The following is a 6,281-nucleotide window of genomic DNA, read 5'->3' as shown; positions in this document are numbered from 1 at the left end:
ATCGGGACGAGATCCATCGGGATCTCATCCAAACGCCCTCGCCTCGCCCGGATCTCCTCGTCCCGGGTTCTCTCCGTCCCGGTTTGACTTTTCCAGAGAGGTTTTTTTGTCTAAGTCCTAGAAATTCCAGTCCATATGCACGTGTTTGCGGCTCCGTAACTTTGCATCCGTAGCTCCGATTCATGCATGTAGCATATCAAAATGTTCATCTCAGAGAGTACATCATTTCATTCCATTGCATCATTTCATTTGAGTTCATCTTGATGCCCGAAATGCTGTTAGAAGGAGGCTTCGTGAGTTAATTGTCAGATCTGCTAGTTCATCTTAGACTTTTGTCATTTTTGCCATGATTAATGTGTGCATGCTATGCCTGTGAGTCCTTCATATGTTTTGTTAAGCATTTTGTGGTCTTTCCAGAGGTGCAACCCATGCATTTTTAGGATGTGTGTGGTGACTTGTGCAAGCTTGCAAAGTGAGGCACCCGGTAAAACCTGTTTTCAGGGACTTAGTAGTTTTCACTAAGTCTGGGATTATTTAGTTCATGATGCCATATGTTCAGCTTGTTTCCTAGTGATCCGTGTCTCTTTTGAGGATGATCGGTAAAGGAGTTTTGTTAATCATGATATGCTCTATCCATCCATGTCTTTGTTTGCAACTATGGAGCACCCTAGCTTGAGTCAATCGAGCTCTACTTTTGCTTCGTTGTGAATCTGGGCAGATCGTCAACTTGTTTGCGTTTTTGCCGATGCTATTGTAGTTGATCCGTGCATGCTATGCCTGTTCTTGCCTTGTATAGCTTGTATTTTGTGCCTTCTTAATGGATATATGTTTGCCTTGCCATGACTTGCACCGTAGTGAGTGCATCGAGCTCGTTTACATGCCTTCGTGAGTTATATTTCAGCATGTCTCAGTTTTCACCAAGTCTGAAAACTGATTGTGTTTTAGCTATGTTCGTGGGCTTGTTAGTATATTTTGTGAACTCTTTTGGCCTCAGGTCACTTTGGGTCTTTTGTTAATCTTGTTGAGTAGCTCCATGCCGTGTTCTTACTTGTCTTAATCAGGTCATGTATCATGTTGTTTTACTGCTCCGAAGAGGGCTTCGTGATCTGAAATTTCAGACAAGTGTTAATTTCACCAAGTCTGAAATCTGTTTTGCATTTGCATTTTTGCCATGCTTGTTTGAACCTCCTAATGGATGATTTGGCCGTAGCTCAGTGCTAGGCTTTTGTTAAGCATCTTGTGTGCATCCCTGCCATGCATTTTGTTGTCATGTTTGGGTGCTGTAGCATGTTCATCTCATTGCATTTAGATGCCTACTTGCTGTAAATCGCAGACCGGTGTCAATTTTGAATCGCTTGCCATTTCCAACCCGTAACTCCGATTCCAATGATCTTTATATCGTTTTCAAGCGATTTCATCCCATCTTTCTAGTGGCACCCTTGGAATTCCAAGTTGAGGCCAGCTTCATGCATTTTCTGTCATATCTTGCATTTTGCATCCTGCATAGCATGTCGTCATTTCATCATATTGCTTGGTCTTGCACGTGGTTGATTGTATCCTTGTTGCTTGTTTGTCTTGTTGGGTAGAGCCGGGAGACGAGTTCGCTACCGAGGAGCCCGTTGAGTTCGCTTGTGAGGATCCAGTCAACTCTGACAACTGTGCAGGCAAGATGATCATACCCTCGAAATCACTACTATCTTTGCTATGCTAGTTTGCTCGCTCTTTGCTATGCCAATGCTACGATGCCTACCATTTGCTTGTGAACCTCCCAATTGCCATGTCAAACCTCTAACCCACCTTGCCCTAGCAAACCGTTGATTGGCTATGTTACCGCTTTGCTAAGCCCTTCTTATAAGGTTGCTAGTTGCAGGTGAAGAATGGAGGCCGTTCCTTGTTGGAACATTTATTTACTTGTTGGGATATCATTATATTGCCATGTTATCTTAATGCATCTATATACTTGGTAAAGGGTGGAAGGCTCGGCCTCTCGCCTAGTGTTTTGTTCCACTCTTGCCGCCCTAGTTTCCATCATATCGGTGTTATGTTCCCGGATTTTGCGTTCCTTACGCGGTTGGGTTATAATGGGAACCCCTTGATATTTCGCCTTGATTAAAGCTTTTCCAGCAATGCCCAACATTGGTTTTTACCATTCGCCACCTAGCCCCTTTTCTTTCCCTTGGGTTCTGTAGACTCAAGGGTCATCTTATTTTAACCCCCCGGGCCAGTGCTCCTCTGAGTGTTGGTCCCACCGAGCGATGTCCGTGGCTACCAGGGGCAACTCTGGGCTGGCTTACCCGACGTCTGGCTCATCTGAGTGTGCCCTGAGAAAGAGATATGTGCAGCTCCTATCGGGATTTGTCGGCACATTCGGGCGGTGTTGCTGGTCTTGTTTTAACCTGTCGAAGTGTCTTGAGTTACCGAGATACCGAGTCTGATCGGAACGTCTTGGGAGGAGGTCAATTCCTTCGTTGACCGTGAGAGCTTGTCATGGGCTAAGTTGGGACTCCCCTGCAGGGATTGAACTTTCGAAAGCCGTGCCCGCAGTTATGTGCAGATGGGAATTTGTTAATATCCGGTTGTAGATAACTTGAACCTTAATTAATTAAAATGAATCAACTGAGTGTGTTACCGTGATGGCCTCTTCTCGGCGGGGTCCGGGAAGTGGACACGGTGTTGGAGTAATGTTTGTGCAGGTTGCCCTCTAGCTTCTCGCTCGTGCTTTGCCCCCTCTTCTCGCTCTCTTTTGCGAATAAGTTAGCCACCATGCTTGGTAGTCGCTTGCTGCAGCTCCACTCATATTTTACCTTGCCCTTCCTATAAGCATAAATAGTCTTGATCGTGAGGGTGCGAGATTGCTGAGTCCCTGTGGCTCACAGATTACTATTACACCAGATGCAGGTCCAGGTGATTCCGCTCCAGGTGACGAGTACGAGCTCAAGTGGGAGTTTGACGAGGACTCTCAGCGTTACTACATGTCTTTTCCTGATGATCAGTAGTGGTGCCCAGTAGGGGGTGATTGGGACCGTGTCGCATGTTGGGTTCTCTTCTATTTGGGCACCGTAGTCGGGCCATGAGTGTTTTGGATGATGTAATGTTATTTATGTTCTTGATTGACGTGGCGAGTGTAAGCCAACTATTTTATCTCCCCTTTTATTATTATTACATGGGATGTTGTGAAGATTGCCTAACTTGCGACATACGCCTTCAATGCGATTATGTCTCTAAGTCGTGCCTCGACACGTGGGAGCTATAGTCGCATCGAGGGCGTGACACCGTCCCTCTCCTCCCCTCCTTTATATACGGAGGAGAGGGGCACCCCATAGACACAACAATTGATCTCTTGGATCTTTTAGCCGTGTGCGGTGCCCCTCTCCACCATAGTCCACCTCGATAATATCATAGCGATGCTTAGGCGAAGCCCTGCGACGATAGAACATCAACATCGTCACCACGCTGTCATGCTGACGGAGCTCTCCCTCAAAGCTCTACTGGATCGGAGTTCGAGGGACGTCATCGAGTTGAACATGTGCAGAACTCGGAGGTGTCGTGCGTTCGGTACGTAATCGGTCGGATCGTGAAGACGTACAACTACATCAACCGCATTGTGCTAACGCTTTTGCTTTCGGTCTACAAGGGTACGTGGACACACTCTCCCCTCTCGTTGCTATGCATCACCATGATCTTGCGTGTGCGTAGGAAAATTTTGAAATTACTACGTTCCCAACAGATATCTAGGCATGATCATGAACATAGGCATCACGTTCGTGTCAAGTAGACTGAAACGATTCTGCATCTACTAATGTTACTCCCCACATCGACCGCTATCCAGCATGCATCTAGGGTATTAAGTTCATAGGAACAGAGTAACGCATTAGGCAAGATGACATGATGTAGTGGGATAAACTCAAGCAATATGATATAAACCCCATCTTTTTATCCTAGAAGGCAATAATACAATACATGCCTTGCTGCCCCTGCTGTCACTAGAAAAGGACACCGCAAAATTGAACCCAAAGCTAAGCACTTCCCCCATTGCAAGAAAGATCAATCTAGTAGGCCAAACCAAACTGATAATTCGAAGAGACTTGAAAAGATATCAAATCATGCATATAAGAATTCAAAGAAGAATCAAATAGTGTTCATAGATAATATTAATCATAAACCCACAATTCATTTGATCTCGGCAAACACATCCCAAAAAGAATTACATAGAATCGATCTCCATGAACATCGAGGAGAACTTTGTATTGAGATCCAAAGAGAGAGAAGAAGCCGTCTAGCTAATAACTATGTACCCGAAGGTCTGTGGTAAACTACTCACACATCATAAGAGAGGCTGTGGTGTTGATGTAGAAGCCCTCCGTGATCGAATCCCCCTCCAGCAGATTGCCGGAAAAGGTCCCCAGATGGGATCTCACGGGTATAGAAGGTTGCGGCAGTGGAAAAGTGGTTTCGTGGCTCCCTTGGATGTTTTCAGGGTATAAGAGTATATATAGGCGAAGGAAGTAGGTCGGTGGAGCTACAATGGGCCCACGAGGGTGGGGGGCACGCCTGGCCCCCCTAGGCACGACGCCCTACCTCATGGCCACCTCATTGATTACTTGACCTCCACTCCAAGTCTCCTGGATTGCGTTTGTTCCAAAAAGATCCTCGCGAAGGTTTCATTCCATATCGATTCCGTTTGATATTCCTTTTCCGCGAAACACTAAAATAGGCAAAAAAAACAACAATTGGCACTGGGCCTCCGGTTAATAGGTTAGTCCCAAAAATAATATAAAAGTGCATATTAAAGCCCATTAAACATCCAAAACAGATAATATAATAGCATGGAACAATAAAAAATTATAGATATGTTGGAGACGTATCAAGCGGTCAAAATTATCCTTAGTGGAACAAGGATATGTTTCTCGGTTATGGAGGTGACAAAAAGTTCGTCATAAAGGGTTACGTTGATGCAAGCTTTGACACTGATCCAGATGACTCTAAGTCTTAATCTGGATACATATTGAAAGTGGGAACAATCAGCTATAGTAGCTCCGTGCAGAGCATTGTAGACATAGAAATTTACAAAATACATATGGATCTGAATGTGGCAGACCCGTTGACTAAACTTCTCTCACAAGCAAAACATGATCACACCTTAGTACTCTTTGGGTGTTAATCACATGGTGATGTGAACTAGATTATTGACTCCAGTAAACCCTTTGGGTATTGGTCACTTGGCGACGTGAACTATTGGTGTTAAATCACATGGCGATGTGAACTAGATTATTGACTCTAGTGCAAGTGGGAGACCGAAGGAAATATGCCCTAGAGGCAATAATAAAGGTGTTATTTATATTTCCTTATATCATGATAAATGTTCATTATTCATGCTAGAATTGTATTAACCAAAAACTTAGTACATGTGTGAATACATAGACAAATGGAGTGTCCCTAGTATGCCTCTACTTGACTAGCTCGTTAATCAAAGATGGTTAAGTTTCCTGACCATAGACATGTGTTGTCATTTGATGAATGGGATCACATCATGAGAGAATGATGTGATGGACAAGACCCATCCGTTAGCTTAGCATTATGATCGTTTAGTTTTATTGCTATGGCTTTCTTCATGACTTATACATATTCCTCTGACTATGAGATTATGCAACTCCCGAATACCGGAGGAACACCTTGTGTGCTGTCAAATGTCACAACGTAACTGGGTGATTATAAATATGCTCTACAGGTGTCTCCAAAGGTGTTTGTTGAGTTGACATAGATTGAGATTAGGATTTGTCACTCCGTGTATCGGAGAGATATCTCTGGGACCTCTCGATAATGCACATCACTATAAGACTTGCAAGCAATGTAACTCATGAGTTAGTTGTGGGATGATGCATTACAGAACGAGTAAAGAGACTTACAAGATTGAACTAGGTATGAGGATACCGACGTTTGAATCTCGTGCAAGTAACATACTGATGACAAAGGGAATGACGTATGTTGTTATGAGGTTTGACCGATAAAGATCTTCGTAGAATATGTAGGAGCCAATATGAGCATCCAGGTTCTGCTATTGGTTATTGACCGGAGATGTGTCTCGGTCATGTCTACATAGTTCTCGAAGCCGTTGGGTCCGCACGCTTAACGTTCGATGTTTTGAAATGTATTATGAGTTATGTGGTTTGATGACCAAAGTTTGTTTGGAGTCCCAGATGAGATCACGGACATGACGAGGAGTCTCGAAATGGTCGATAGGTAAAGATTAATATATTGGAAGGTTATATTCGGACATCGGA

The sequence above is a fragment of the Triticum dicoccoides genome, chromosome 2A, assembly GCF_002162155.2.
Source record: "Triticum dicoccoides isolate Atlit2015 ecotype Zavitan chromosome 2A, WEW_v2.0, whole genome shotgun sequence".
NCBI classification, from domain to species: Eukaryota; Viridiplantae; Streptophyta; class Magnoliopsida; order Poales; family Poaceae; genus Triticum; species Triticum dicoccoides.
The sequence above is the reverse complement of the archived record's forward strand: the minus strand, read 5'-3'. Positions refer to the sequence as shown.